The sequence below is a fragment of the Lagenorhynchus albirostris genome, chromosome 11 (assembly GCF_949774975.1).
Source record: "Lagenorhynchus albirostris chromosome 11, mLagAlb1.1, whole genome shotgun sequence".
NCBI classification, from domain to species: domain Eukaryota; kingdom Metazoa; phylum Chordata; class Mammalia; order Artiodactyla; family Delphinidae; genus Lagenorhynchus; species Lagenorhynchus albirostris.
The window spans coordinates 43,424,340-43,441,420 of record NC_083105.1 but is presented as its reverse complement, the minus strand read 5'-3'; the positions used below and the strand labels follow the sequence as shown (position 1 = coordinate 43,441,420).

Below are 17,081 nucleotides of genomic sequence, written 5' to 3'. Positions count from 1 at the left end.
TAGGGTTGTTTTCCAGGAGCTCAATGTTAATGAATCAACAATGTATATTAAATAAGATGTCTTGAAATAGAAGCACACATAAAACAAGATTACCTATTGATCAGTTAAGAAAACTGTAATGACAAGAGGCTTCCAGACCTCTCTTTATTCACCTTTATTTCACCAAGAAGCAATGATTCATATTTGCAGTGACTTTACAGGACGTAACTACCATGAAATGAGAACTGACTCTAAATACCTTTCTTATAATGAAGCACAAACTGTAAGACTACTGTAGAATTTAGAATTAGAAGAATTTTATTTCTGGGATAGGTTCATGAAGGTATGGTCTTGGTGAAAGTAAGTTTTAGCCTGGTCTTCCTGGAACTTTTGTATAGGTAGAGTGAAGACTACTGGGAAATAAGAAAATAGGAAAGGAAAAAGCAAAGAAGTGGGATTATTGATCAAGATGTGTTGGATGTTTCTGGGTGGCCTAGATCAGGATTTCCAGGAATATGGCGAAATTAGTGGAGGTACCAGGGTCTAGTGATAAAAGACACTGAGTACTAAGCTGGGAACTTTGCATTTACTTTAAAGAGACACATGTTATTATGAAGTCTTGGGTAAGGAAAGGCTTGTTTAGGATTTAGATATATCTATTAAAATGCCCTCGGTGGAATAATATGTCTATGGCATCCATAACAAATGAATCAGTTTGATATTTATTCCAGTTACAGTTATTAGATCCAGGTACAAACAAATTTAATACCTACAACCTATACTCTGCAGTGACGTTTTTCCTAGTTGGCTAATATTTACTGATGAAGATTCTTAAAAAATAATATGTATTGCTTCCCCACAGTACTAGTCCAATAACTCAATATAACTAAATGAATAAATATTAATCCTCCCCATCTTTTTCTTTTCTGCTTTATTAATAATCATTCTAAATTAAACACCTTTCAAGCCTATATAGAATTGATATTTTGGAGGGTTTGGGGCTGGCTTTTATTGAGAGGATTAAATATTTTTATTACTTTGCAGGAGAGACTAACCAAATAGTTGCAATTAGAAGTTAACATTTATTATATTTTCTTTTGTTTTACTCTATTTGCATATCTTAAATTAAGTAATTTGTTAAAGATTTATATCATTAATTTAAAAAATAAGATGTTGTAGAGAAGCCATATCTTAGGATAAACTATGTTCCTCTGTGATTCATTACTAAAAGGACCATCTGGAGACATGAAAAGAAAAATCTATTCCCTAAACTCCAGTGAAAGCATGATTATCTCCTCCATGTGAAGAGAGAATTGGGAGGCTTTCTCTAAATGTGCACTTCAAAGATTGAAGAGTCGTATATCCCACTGAAGAGCAGAAACAACACCGAGGGCATGGCAAAGTTAAATGAATTCCAATTACTAAAAGCAAACATATAAACATCTGTAATTCTAATGGCCATAATAAATCTTTGCAGTTGAAAAAAGAAAAAAGTTCTAGCTGGCTTGATAATTGGATCAATTTTTCACTTACGGGCTGTCAATTACTTGACATTTTAATGCATGCCAAATACAGCTAAAAGTATTTTAATTAGAATAACGTTGCAAAAACTAACCCTACAGCTTTAATTGTGGTTCTGAAGCACAAAGTGTGCATCTTAATACCTATTTACTGAGCAGAAGTTAATTAAAAGCATGGTTTTATATTGAACGTGTAAGGGGCAAAAAGAGAGGGAAATAATTGGCAATTAGGAATGTGTAAGAGTCCACTCTATAAAGCTAAGCAAGATTGCCACGAACTTTAAACAAGCTGAGAATTTCATTATTATTTTGGGTAGTAATAGAAGTTGTAACAATATTTTTTACATAGAAGTACAACACTTATGGCTGTTAGTTTCAAAAGCTTCCATTTTACTATGATAACAAGTTACATTTATATGATGATTTATTATTTTCAAGCTACCAGAGCATAAATTATTTTATTTGGTTTTATGAAATGCTGAGGTTGGTTTGAGAGTCTCAGCAAATAACACCTCCCTTTTCCCATCTAAGTTTGGAACCAATTGAGCACTAAGTCAAAGGCAGAAGGTAAATCAAAACATCTCCTATATGTTTGATAAAAACTAGTATGGAGGACATAGTGTGAAGCCCAAATGGGACTACTCACTTCCTAGCTGGTTGTAGAACAATCAAATCACACACTCCACTCTTCTAGAGAGTCTATAAAACTGGAAGAACTAATTTTCTCAGAAATTAGAAGGCAGAATCTTAAGTTTATATATAGTGTGCTGGTGATCTCTTTAAACAAAGTCTCAGTAAAGAAGATAGAAAAATACTGAATCCCAAGAGAACATGTTGCCCAAACAGCAAATGCTTCAGCCATTGTTCAGCTGTTTCACGTTGGTCCAGAGTAGAAAAGAAAGGATAGAACAACAAATACCTCCCATTTAGAACCATTTCTAGGTTATCCCCATTCAATCAAGAATCATAAATTAATGACTCCCACCTACCATCAAGGAAACTCATTCCATTGCCACAAGAAGTAAGGACAGGATAAGAGGCTAGGAGTGTTCAGGGAAAAAGACCCATTTTATGGAAGCTAGAGCAATGGGAAAAGGTCTCTTCTAAAGTGAATCATCTATGAAAGTTAGTCTTTGAGAGGTAAAGAAGTTATGCTCTATGAAATGGCACATTTAAGACCAGAACTGTACTGCCCAGTTACAAATCTAATACTCTTTCCATTATACCTAGTTGCATCTTTGTCTTATGTCTGTATTCTTTACTTTGTTATCTGAATTATTCCAAGTTTGCCCATCAGGAGCTCTTTCAGTTAGCTCCTGTGACCCTTTGATATATCCTGTCACTATCATTGTGGGGTTTTTTTCCCCCTTATGTCATTTCCTTATTTTCTGCCATGATAAGATGCTCCAGGCTCTATCTGCAAATTTGACCAAGAATTTTTTTAAAGAAAGAATACAGTTAGCCTCATTACCTTCAGCAATGGATAGGTATCTAAATTGCTTTTAAACTAATTTGTGTATGACCAAGGATTTCCTTGTATTTAGGTTATATATCAATGTTTCTAACATCCTGATAATTAACTACTTAACACCAGTGTTATTCCCTTGATCTATGGTTGCCTAAACTAATCCCTAAAAAAGGTAAGTTGCACAAAAGCACATTAACACAAACCTATACATTCAATTGATTATTTAAATCCTTAGGACAGGCAAAGGACTTGAATAGACATTTTTCCAAAGAAGATTTACAACTGCAAGAAATACATGAAAGATACTTAACATCATTAATCATCAGGGAAGTGCAAATCAAAATCACATTGGGATACCACCTCATACCTGTCAGAATGGCTATTATCAAAAAACCAAGAGATAACATGTGTTGGCAAGGATGTGGAGAAAAAGCAACCCTTGTGCACTGTTAGAATTTAAATTGGTTCAGCCACTATGGAAAACAGTATGGCAGTTCCTAAAAAAAATTAAAAATAGAACTAGCATGTGATCCAGCAATTCCACTTGCAGGTATTTACTCAAAGAAAACAAAAAAAAACACTAACTAGAAGATATATACACCCCCAAGTTCATTGCAGTATTATTCACAATAGCCAAGACATGGAAACAACCTGTCTAGTGACAAATGAATGGATAAAGAAAATACATATGAATATTACTTTTTTAAACTAATGCAACATTTTTATAGTGAAGAAACCTAAAGAGACTTTTTTCTACCAAAGATCACAGACAAAAAGTTCCATCTAAAATAACATGTATAGTCTAGTTTTCTAGTAAAGTTGCTGCCACATAAACTCCCTTACCAGATACTAATGTACACTTCAGCTCCCTTTGCTTCTCTTTTTCTTAAATAAATATTTATTATTGAAAGTCACAATCTGTTTCTTAAGAGCAAAATTTGTGAATTCTACAGCTACTTAGTTTTTGGGTTTTTTGAATATTTCACTTATTTATTTATTTGGTTGCACTGGGTCTTAGTTGTGTCAGGCAGTCTCCTTAGTTACAGCTCACGGGTTCCTTAGTGCTGGCTCTTTAGTTATGGCACGCATGTGGGATCTAGTTCCCTGACTAAGGATCGAACTAGGGCTTCCTGCATTGGGAACTTGGAGTCTTAACCACTGCATCACCACGGAAGTCCCTCCCTTTGCTTCTTTGTGTGCACATCATATATGTATATATAAATGGTGCCTTAATTTAACAGAAGATGATCTTACTAGTTATAAACAAATATGTGCAAAAATATTTATATATATTAAATATATCTAATGGAATATTATTCATTCATGAAAAAGAAGGAAATCCTGCCGTTTGTGACAGCATGGATGAATTTTTTTCAGGGCATTAGGTTAAGTGAAATAAGTCAGACAGAACAAGACCAATATTGTATGATCTCACATATGTGGAACCTAAAAAAGCCGAAATCACAGAAACAGAGAGTAGGTTAGTGGTTGCCAGGGGCCAGGGGTGAGAGAAATGGGGCGATGTTGGTCAAAAAGTACAAACTTTCAGGTGTAAGATGAATAAGTTCTGAGGCTTTAATGTACATCATGGTAACTATCATTAACAATACTGTATTGTATACTTGACATTTGCTAAGAGAGTAAATCAAATATTCTCACCACACACACAAAAATTGTAACTATATCAAGTGATGGATGTGTCAACTAACCTTATCATTTCACAATATATCAAGTAATCATATTATACATCTTAAACTTATACAATGTTATTATTATTTTCTTTTTGCCAATTTTATTTCAATAAAGCTGGAAAAAATCCCCGGGACAAAAAATATAAGACATAATATTTGGGAAAATGAAGGCAAGCTGTGTTCTAAATGAAGGGACCTAGAGAAGAATCCTGAGGACACATGGTGCCTTGATTGGAAGCTTTCAGGTCCCACTTCTCCAAAGTTTATTTTTTCAAGTCTGAGGCCAGTTTCCAGGAGCCATTTTTATCAGAACTAATTCTGACCTTAGGCAGAAGAAACTTAAATTAAAAGCAAATGTTCTTGCTTGTTATGGAATCTGCTCTCACTACTCTAGCCATGACTCCTGTATTGGTGTCCAGCCAAGTCTTAGTCATTGCCTCATAGAATTCTGGTACTAAGAACCCTGTCCTTACTGTCTATCTTAACAACATGCCACATGGTCCAATTCCTCTTACACTGGTGTAACAACTTCCTCTTATTAGTGTCTAAGTCTCCTAGCCTTGAACAAATACCTAGCAGCTTAACTGGGGCTCTGATAACCGCTAAGGGAAGTGTCACTTTTTATTGCATCTTTTGTCCAATACTCTCTATCTACTCTTGGTACAATTCTCACTATGATTCTTCATACCGGCTATCTGCCAATCAGTGGCCATTTACTCTGGAAAGCTTGTGTTGCCAAAATATAGGCCACTCTCCCCTCCTTCCCCCAGATCACACTAAAGGTATTGGTTAATTAAGTTAAAAGTAGACATTTCAACTTTAATAGGTGATTCTGGAATTCTAAAAAGTCTTCAAATAACAAGCCTAGTAGATGCAGAAAGGGCAGGATTCACTTCAGAATTTCCTTTAACAATAACAGATTTTCTCCTCACATTTGCCTCACCTATTTGTCACTCTTGATCCGCATGATTTGTTAAAATAGAACCTCACATTAAGGTTGGTCTTGCTTTAGCTAAGGGAATCAGTATATCTTATTTCCCTGGCTAGTTGTTATATTTCAGGGATGCAGCTATTGTAAAAATGGAGAAATAGGATATGATGAGGTCTTTGCTGGAGAATTTCAGAAAAATGAAATACCAGCATTTGATTAGATGGTAGGTAAATATAAGACTTGTTTCTGCAGCTAAAAATGGAGCTAACACACGAAAAAGCAAAGCTGCAAGAGTATGAGGGTAAAACTGGATAATGAAGTTATCTTTTGAGCCCCAATATCCAACTACACTAGAAGCTAGCCCTACTTCTTGAACTTTTAAATACATGAGTTAATAAAATTCTTTTTTGCTAGTCTCTAGCATGTGGTAAAGCAGGTAACGTAGTGTGAAGGTTATAGGAAATTGGAATCAGACAAACCTCGATCCTATTTTGCTATTATTTAGTTATATTAACTTAGTCAAGTTTCTTAACTGCTCTGCACGTGTAAAATCAATACCCACCTTACTCAAGATTCTATCTCATACAATCATTAGCATTCTTGCCTTATACTGTTTAAGACAGTTTGGCTATTAGAGTGACAGTCTTTTAAAAGACAATTTAAAAATGTATAATTGAGTAATTGATTTAGATTAGTGTCTTTAAGCTGAAGCCTTACTAATTTTTAAATAGTGATATGTTTAATCTATTAGACTTATAAGAATGTTTTAAATACTTAGAAATATTTTTATCATAGAAAACAAGTATTTGAAAAAGAAATCTAATATAATAATAGAAGACTGCTTAAAGTTCAAGGATGCATGATTAAATTTAGAAACAGGAGTACACATTATTTAAATCCTCCTTAGAAATAATTATCAAAATCTGATAAACTTATGAATAGAATTAAAAATTTGTAAAATAAGCTTAAAGCAAGAGGGAAATATATTTTAATATTTAGTCTTAAAAATAATTTTTCTAAATTGCTTTTTCTGTATATAAAAGTAACACTCAAGTGTATAAAAAAACTCATTTCAATGTCACTCAATTCATTTACCCATAAACAACCCTTTAGTGACAGTATAATGACAAAAGTATGCCTGGTGCATCATCTTTCCTTTTGTCTACTTTATATTATTTGCATTGTAAAAGTGAAAAAAAAACTATTTAAGAAATACAATGAAAAATACATCTTTCATTCAACTATTTCTCCCAAAACATTAACTCCTTTTCCCAAAGATAGTGTTACCAGTTGTTTGTTCATCCTTCCGTTCTCCCTAGACGTTCTATGCATATACATCTTCTGTTTACATGAGTAGAAACACATTAAACCTTCTCCACATCTTACACTTTTTACCAAACAGTATATCTTAGAGATCTTTCCATATTATGGATCACTTCATTTTAAAAATTGCCTGATAGTATTTCAGAGTATGAATTTATTATTCTTTACTTAACCAATTCCTTATCGCTAACTAGCTAGGTTTATTTTTCCTTCTTTTGCTATCACAAATAATATTTCAATGAATATCTATGTACCTAGGCATTTTCACACATATTTGTGTTTATGTGGAGAACAAATACCCACAAGTGGAAATGCTGGGTTAGCAGGTATGATCATTTTTAATTCTGAAAAAATATTGTCTAATTTTCCTCCATAGAAACTATTCCACTTTACAGCCCCACCAACTCCCACCAGCTACAGATAAGATAGTATGTCTAAAAAAGTTTTAGCTAGACTCTCAATATTAACCAGTTATCAAAAGTTCCCCTAATATATTTGGGGTTTTTTAATTACAAATTTTAAAATAGTAATACTAATTACTGAGGGGTTAATACATGTGAGGCAATTTATAAAGTTTATATTTCCTTACTCTCACAATAATCCTTTACAATAAATAATAGTCTCACTTATTTTCTATAGATCAAAATTGAGGCAATGGAGAAGTTTCCAAGACCACATAGCTAGAAATTGGTGAAGACTGTAGCCAATTTTTAACAAGGTATATTGACTTGCCAACATTTATTAGTCAGAAACGCCAAGTTATGATATAGTAAGATCAACTTCCAGATCTTAGTAACATAAAAGAACATGTTTATTTTTCATGCACACAGTACACCACAGGTCCAGGAGATACTCTGTAGCAGCTCTCCCTCTGCGATGGCTCAGCGGCCTTCACAAAAACATGTGCTTCCTTAATCACCAAGGCAGGGGAAGGAAGTACTGAATCGTTCTTTTCAAATGCTATGGAGTCATCACACAAGACAAGAAAATATATACCCACTGATGATGATGATGATGATAATAAAAATAGTAATAGCTTACCTTTTGTATAGCACATATGTATACAAGTCACTGTTCTATAGGCTTTGCATGTATCTGATACAACACTTTAAGTAGGCAATGTTGCTGACCCCGTTTTACTGTTGAGAGGACTGAAATACCAAGGGATGAGGTCACCTGCCCAGGGTGATACTACTACTAATAAATAACAGATAAAGGATTTTATCATAACTTGTCAGGCTCCAGAGTTCACACTCTTAATGTAACATTGTATTCTTGTAAATAAAGCATATGGCATATTGAAATATCAAAGATTAGGATGATGTTTTTCTGTATTCTGACATTACGCTGTACACCAAAATGACTGAATAATACTCATAATAATAAAATTATGGCAGAATTTATGTATATATATATATATATATCTCACATTTTCTTTATCCATTCATCCATTGATGGACCTCTAAGAACACCTGCAGTTGACCTTGACCCCCACTACTTCGTGTTTGTCTGCTACAGGCCTCTGCCACTACAAAGGCATCTGGAGCTGGCTCTGCAGCCAAATATGTGCATAGCACTGGTTCTGGCCACTACCCCTGCCTGCTCTGGTCTGTAGCTGCTAGATTATGAGGTGCAGCTGAGAGTCCAACAGCCATAGTAGCCACTGTGGGGTGACTCACAGTGCTCACAAAGGACCATGCATGTCAATGCTGTGGATCCTAGTGCTGTGAGCTGACATCTTGACACCTGGACTGAGAGCTGCCACACGCACCTGTACCACCACATCCAGGGTCAAAATATGCTCCCGGACACATAAACCAATGGAACGGGACTGAGAGTCCCAAAATAAATCCGCACATATATGTTCACCTAATATTTGACAAGGAGCCAAGAATACTCAGTAGGGAGAGGACAGCCGCTTCAATAATGGTGTTAGAAAAATTGGATATTCACATGCAAAAGAATGAAATTGGACCCTTATCTTACAGCATTCATAAAAATTAACTCCAAATGGATTAAAGACTTAAATGTAAGACTTGAACCTGTAAAACTCCTGGAAGCAAACATTGAAAAAAGCTCCTCGACATTTGTCTTGGCAATGATGTTTTGACTATATCAACAAAAGCAACAAAAGCAAAATTCAACAAGTGAGACTACATCAAAATAACAAGTTTTGGCACACACACACACACACACACACACACACACACACACAAAGAAATCAACAAAATGAAAAGGCAACCAGTGGAATGGGAGAAAATTTTTGCAAACCATATGTCTGATAAAGAGTTAATATCCAAAATATAAACGAAACTCTTACAACTCAACAGCAAAAATGTGAACAATTTGATTTAAAAATTGTCAGAAGACCTGAATATACATTTCTTCAAAGAAAACATATAAATGGCCAAGAAGTACTTGAAAAGATGTTCAACATCACTAATCATCAGGGAAACACAAATCAAAACCACGATGAAGTATCACCTCACACCTGTTAAATGACAATTATCAAAAAGACAACAAATAACCAGTGTTGGTGAGGATGTGGAGAAAAGGGAACCCTCGTGCACTGTTGGTGGGAATGTGAACTGGGGCAGCCACTATGGAAAACAGTATGGAGGTTCCTCAAAAAACTAAGACTAGAACTACCATATGATCCAGTAATCCTACTTCTAAGTATGTAGTCAAAGGAAATGAAATCACTGTCTCAAAGAGATATCTGCATTCCAATGTTCATTGCAGCATTATTCACAATAGCCAAGACATGGAAACAACTTAAGTGTCTGTCAAAGGATGAAAGAAAATGTGACATCTATCTATCTATCTACCTAAATTCATCCTTATTATTATTATCATTATTCAGCCATAACAAAGAAGTAAATCTGCTATTTGTGACAACACAGATGGTCTTGAGGGCATTATGTTCAGTGAATTAAGTCAAATAGAGAAAGCCAAATCCTGTGTGATCTCACATATATGTGGAATCTAAAAACATTGAACTCATGGACATGAAGTTAGAATGGTGGTTGCCAGGGACTGAAGGTGGGGGAGAATGGGGAGATGTTGGTCAAAGTTTACAAACTTTCCATTATAAGATGAGTAAGTTCCAGGATCTAAGGTTCAGCATGGTGGCTTTAGTTAACAACCCTGTATACTTGAAAGTTGCTATGAGAATAAAACTTTAATGTTCTCACCATGAGGACAACAACACAAAATGGTAATTACGTGAGGTTAAGGATGTGTTAACTAACCTCACTGTGGTAAACATTCACAATATATACATGTATCATCATCACATTGTGCACCTTGAACTTATACAATGTTATTTGTCAATTATATCTTAATAAATCTGAAAAAAGTAGAAAAGCAGTGTTTGTTACCTGAAGTCAGAAATACTTGGAGAAATCGTTACCTGTGAAAGGAATAAATGAAAGGGTAAGGAATTGAAAATATTTTCATAATCAAGATAACTTTGTGATATAATGTTTCTGACCTTGAAAAATGAAAATAAAAAATAACAGATGAGTTTTAAAAAATTAAGGAATCACCAGCACATCCATATCAGACCTATACCTTAGCAGGGAAAATACAGAGAGGTGGATAAAAACCACGGAAACTATTATTTTACAATAGATATGGCAGGAAATAAGTAGGGTTTTTATAGATTTTAGTCAGAGTAATAGAACTGTTTTTAATAAGATAATTTTGTAAATTTTGTGCAGATCCTATTGGAGAGGAGAGAAATTGGAGGTTTTAAAAGAAGCAGAAAGGAGGCTGCAAAACCCAGGCATTAGGTGACTAAAGCTGCAATGATGACAATGGAGAGGGAAAAAATGTAAGTTGAACTTAGAAGTCGAAACTTCGAGAATATAATGTGACTAAATTTTTATTTCTCCATTAAAAATCCTAAAGTTAAGCAGTCTGTCATTTTTACTACAATATCGGTAACTATTTTAATAAGAATGATAGTAAAATGGGAAAAATGGTAATACTTTCAAAAGTAAAATCTACCTCATAAGCAAATTGAGAAAAATAGCTTCCCAACACATTTCAGTCTCCATTAGCCTGAATATTTGGTGGATGAAAATGGATAAAGAAATAGAATGATAACATATTAACAAGAATAAATGAGCATCGTTCAGAGACAATCCTGAAGCGTTAATGGCTGCTATATAGAAAACCAAATGAAAAATTATAGGACTGAAGAAATTTTAAAATGGAAGCTATAAAAACAATCTTGGTTACATTCTTATTATGTTTTCAGGTGACTACTCTTTGCAAAGCTTATACTTAACCTGAAAATGATTTTGCACAGTGATGCTCAGAGAGATGGAGTGGCCTAAATGTACTAGAAGTTCACTTTAAGCTTCATGAAATCAAATGCTTCTGTTTTGCACTTGCAGAAACTAACTTAAAAGTTAGTTGAGGTAGTTTTTAAGCAATATTTTATGGTTCTTTTATGGAGTAGTAGAATAAAGCATAATTTAACAGAGGTATCACTGGGAAGAAAGTTGGACGTGTTGGCTGTTCAATATGTATATGCTAAAGCAAGCAAGTTTACATTTTGTTGACTTGTAATAATTTCAAGAGCATTTCAGATCCACTAAAATGAAATTGGCAACTTGTTTAATTTGATACTATTTTTATGCAAATATTCTGAGTAATGAAAAAGAGTAGTGCAGAAAATGCAATTTGGAAAACAAACCTGTTTCTATGTGCAACATTTGTCAAACCTTTTTAGGACTGAGCAATTCAAGAATGATTAATTGTGCATGAATGACTAAGAAAAAAAACAAATTCAAATTAAAAATTGGTTCTAGCAATGATTAAGTTGGTAGATACCAATTTTATTATTTATTTTGTCATTGCTAAGTGAGGAGGGTGATTACATGTTGATTTATATGAATAAACATTAAGTACAAATCATCCAATTTGGTCCGAGTAAATTATAAATCTTTTAAAAAATGAAACTTGAAATCAATATTTCTCTACTAAATTTTAATATTTTATGGAAGTCAAAACAAAAATTTCTGTAGAAATTAAATGCAGGGGTCTGTAGGTCTACATTTTTAATTCATATCTTTAAATAAGCAGCAAATACCACAGAATTATAGAATTGGAATATTGAACATAAACTTAAGCCAGGCCTCAAGAATATTAAGACATAGCAAAAAGGTTTAGGATGTGGGACTTTGGTCCTTCATAATTGGAGTAGCCGGTAACTGGTTACGTCTTAGTATGATTATATGGAAGTGAAGTGCTGCTCCTACGGATTTCAGGTAGAAGAAATGAACAGAAAGATGTCAGTCTCATCAGATCTGTGTAGGAGAAGCTTAGTTGTACTTGTTTTCCTCTTTAGTTTACTTTGTCATCCCTGTTATCCAATTGCTCATGCTGCCTTATGGTCTACTCAGGCCTACCTTTCTCATAAAGCTTCCATTCTGCTCTGTTTTGCATGAAAATATCCCTGTCCATTTAATAATCTTGTCTGTAGTAACAAGATAATGAGTGGTGATGGGTTTTTGAGTTGCTATCACTGAATAATACATAGGCAGTCTAGCATATGTTCTCTGGTTGGCAAATATCGTAATCCAAATATGTGACTCCAGAAGTAGAAAATTTACATTTGATGACAAGATTTGGGGGAAGTCACTTTTGAACAGATGAGCCTTTTGGTATGTTTAATTTCATCCAGTTGATAACTATTTCATCTAAATATGTGAGGAGGCTTTGGTAAGAGCTTATCAGAGGAGTCTTAGATGACAACAGCAACTAAAGCAATGATGGTGTGGCAAACACTGTAATATGTCTCCCTCAACACAATTTCTGATCTCCACTTCCTTGCCTGTCTCTTATAAAAATAGGATAATGAAATACCAGCCTCTATGCTTTAGGGAGGGCATGTCACACAGTTCTAGCCACTGAAATGTCAACAGTAGTCCCTGGGTATGACATCGTTTCTCAAATGAAAGAATGTTAGAAGAAAGCTTTGATCCACCCTTCCCTCCTACCTGGTGTGCAGACTAAATAGGGATGCATCTTACAACAATGCAGTAGAAAATTACATGCTGAAGATAGTTTCTGGTTGACATCCTTGAGCACCATGTGCAAAATAAGCCCCATGTTTAAACCACTGTTTGTTGGGTGTTCTCTTACAAACACATTATTAATTGACAGAGATAAAAAGTACATTTCAACTTTGTATAGGTCATAGTTCTTAGTGTCAGACAATTGAAATTAATCTAGCTGGTTTATTCACTAAGGCAGTGGTTAGTGGAAATCACATAACAGAATTGTTAGGATGGCCTTTCAGTCTGGGCACTTCATTTCTGGGAGAGATACATGAAGGACAACATATCCAGGAAAAATGCCCAATCATACCATGAGGCTATTCCAATGGAAAAACATGCCATTGCCCCTACAGTAGGAACAGGAAACTCTACCACAGCTGCCACGGGAGACCCACATGCAACAGCTACTTCATGCTGTTTATTTCCTCATCCACATTTCATGCAGGCCCATCTGCTTAGCAGAACCTAATTCCCATGCCTGAACCCCAATTAAAAGGATGTTTGGAAAATGCAGCTTGTGGGCTCCCAGCCTCTGTTGTTCAAGAAAGCAAGCCCCAAAGGCATTGAAGTGAGTAGTGAGAGAGTTAATATAAGTGTCTGCACCAAACTGTGCCAGCCCTGATTAGTACTGACGTCCTGGAGTGTTGTTCTGAATATTTGCCAAACGTATGCAGGCTTAGCAAGAAAGAGTGACACTATTCATTAGTGATAGATGCTGATATACCAAGAGGGGAAGTCTGGATATGCCTGTCACCCATTTTGTCCCCAAGCAGAAAGAAGAACAAAGAAGCAGCTGGGGAGTGGCAACTGGGGATTGGAGACATAAATAATTATAGGAAAGTAAGATCCAGAGGATACTAAGCTGCTATAATTGTTGAGCTTCTCAGTCTCAGGAAAATCTGGAGGGACCCAGATAATAAAGGGAGGTGACAACAGTCTAATTAACTCTCTTCCCCTAAGCTGAGGTTATTTTGGCACATGTGTAGTCAATCCTCAGTTTACAGGCAGAAAAACAACAAAGAAACATGAATTAAATTTGGGCTGTGCATCTATTTTAGGCATACCTGCTCCTGAAGTTATTAAAGGGTCCTTAACTTCGAGAGCTACTGAACAGAACAAGCTAAGACATATAATATAGACATAGATTTCTAGAACCATAAACCTTATCTGACTGTTTTTATATGTGAAGAATCTGTGACCCAGGCATATACTGTGGCTTAGGCAAGGTAAGATTTTAGCAGAGTAGTGTTCATTTTGAGTATTTCTCAAGTCTATGCTTTTTCTATGTAACCTCAATTTCATTCAAGCATCTGAAAGATGGCATTTTGCTAAATACTATGAATGATACAAAGAATATATAACATAAGAGCCCCATGATCAAGCAGTTTATGATTAAATAGAGAAATAAAGACACATATAGGTCATATTCTCTACAAATTCCAAAGGAAGGGAAGTCACAGTGAAATGGAATTATGCAATGGAACAGATCAGGGTTTTTATTCAATTAACAGAAACTGGCTCTATCTAAAAAGGAAGAAAATAACTTTATTAAAAGAATCATTGGGGGCTTCCCTGGTGGCGCAGTGGTTGAGAGTCCGCCTGCCGATACAGGGGACACGGGTTCGTGCGCCGGTCCGGGAAGATCCCACATGCCGAGGAGCGGCTAGGCTCGTGAGCCATGGCCGCTGAGCCTGCGCGTCCGGAGCCTGTGCTCCGCAACGGGAGAGGCCACAACAGTGAGAGGCCCGCGTACCGCAAAAAAAAAAAAAAAAGGAATCATTGGAAAGACCAAAGAACCAATTTTTGAATTAATCACCAGGGACAATGCATAAAACCACTCTGCAGAACTGGTATGTTGAAGAACATTTCTTCAAGCATTGGACACTTCTGTTTCCATAAATGTCACCTTTCATAATTTACTACTATCCTCACTAGCTAAGAAAGGGAATTGCTTGTTTACAAGCTACTGAGTCAATGTCAGTGGTGGGGAGAGGTTAGATAAGGAGTAGCTAGCATTTTTAGTTTCTATAGAAGGAGGGTATTTATTTCCCCTCTACCAATATTTTTAAAGTAAGGAATTCTCCAGATAGGGTCAGAGGATCAAAGGCTAAGTGGTTATAAATTTAAAAAGATGCCCACCACAAAAAGCTACATAGTATAATAATTCTCACAATAAAAATGATCATACTAATAATTCACACCAAACTTCTTCTTCCATGTTAAATCTCTCAGAATAATAATGATTGTTAGTTATTCCAAAAGCCCTTACTGTATCAAGTGAGTTATCCAGGCGTTTTATATTAATTTATGTAAAAATAAATATATGTGAATGACAAAGGATGTGTAAGTATATACATGAAGAAAAGAAAGGTGAATATAATTTGGTCCCTTCTCTTAAGAAGAATGTATCCTTCTAAAATCAATCTCCAAATAATATCTATCATCTTGCCCCAAACCAACCAAGTCCCTGATCTGAGCTGACTGATGTCCAGTACACCTTCTGGGAAGTGAACGGGCAGGCATTTCCTCTCGTCTAAACCTAAAACCAAACTCTGTCAAATGGATCTGTTTTGCATTTTAAGCAGATTTTCATGATGCTATAGGTAACATAAAAGGCATCTAGATATTCAAGCCATTTTCTCTTTTCAGCTAATAATGTCTGCTTATATTGACTGTATTCAGCTGGCTCATTAGTTCTAATCATTAGACATTTTATTATAACCTGTGCAAGTGTTACCTAATGACCCCTCATCAGAAAAGCAATTCACCTTATTGAAGGAAAATAGGGAGGATAAATCATGCATGGAAACATATGATGAAAAATGTTACCAATACCCACAAAACTTGTTATTATCTCCAGATTGGTAGTTTAACCTTTAGAGAAAGTAAATAATTGGTTCCTTTCTCCTGTGTGTCTATATCATTTTAGCAGCTTTAGAAAAAGCAGCTCTGTTTCCACTTTTCCAGTAGCTTTGCAAGCACAGACATATGTCACCAAATAACTTCCCAGAAGCTGTGACCAAATTGGATGAAAACATATTTGAGAAATTGTATTTATAAATAAAGACTTGCCTGAGATTCAGTAATACTTTGCCTTTATCCTTCTTGTGGAAGTTTTATTCTGAAATCAATTGACTTTAAATACAACATTTTTCTTCTGATTATATTAAGGTACTGAAGGCTGACTTCATTTATAGTGAAACTTATATAACTCAAGAGTGAAATATTGTTTCTTGCTTTTTCTTTTGCAAAAGTCAACATTTTCTTTTTTTCCTTTAAATGACTTATATATATATTTTTTTCTTTTATCTTTTTATTAGCCACTTTACTGAGGTATAAATTGATACACAAAAAGCTGTCTGTATTTAATGTATTCAACGTCATGATTTAGGGATAACTTATACATTCATGAAATCATCACCACTATCTTTGCAATAAACATATCCATCCCTTCCAAGTTTCTGCCTGCCCACTTTTACTATTATTACTATTATTGTATTTATTTATATGTTATTATATTTTGTGATAAGACTATTAACATAGATCTACTCTTTTAGCAAATATTTAGATTTATAATATAGTACTGTTAATTGTAGGCACTGTGCTGTCCGGTAGATCTCTAGGATTTATTTATTGTACACAACTGGAACGTTTTACATCTGTTGAACTACAACTCCCCATTTCCCCTCCTGCCAGCCCTTGGCAATCACTATTCTGAGTCTGACTGTTTTAGATACCTCATATAAATGGAATCATGGAGGAAGAATCATGGCTTCTTTTACTTAGTGTAATGTCCTTTAAGTTTCTTCCTGTTGTCATACAGCTTCTTTTTTAAGACTGAGTGATACTCCATTGCATGTATATAACACATTTTCTTTATCCACTTATCTATTGATGGGCATTTAGTTTGCTTCCATGTGGCTGTTGGGACTAACCTGCAATGAACATGGGAGTGTAGATATCTCTTTGAGATCCTGATTTCAATTCCATTGTACATACCCAAAAGTGGGATTCCTGGATCATATGGTAGTTCTATTTTCAATTTTTTGAGGAACTTCTGTACTGCTTTCCATAGTGGCTGTACCATTTTACATTCCC

At 34.9% G+C, this 17,081-nt stretch overlaps 1 long non-coding RNA gene across 2 annotated transcripts in view; it reads left to right on the top strand.

Moving 5' to 3' along the window:
* Positions 1 to 17,081, top strand: part of LOC132529039 (uncharacterized) — a 140,828-nt gene that overhangs the window by 101,906 nt on the left and 21,841 nt on the right. For both annotated transcript variants that reach the window (XR_009543359.1, XR_009543360.1), the window contains exon 2: positions 10,635 to 10,747. This is a non-coding gene — a long non-coding RNA (uncharacterized LOC132529039). The remainder of the gene's footprint in view (positions 1 to 10,634; positions 10,748 to 17,081) is intronic.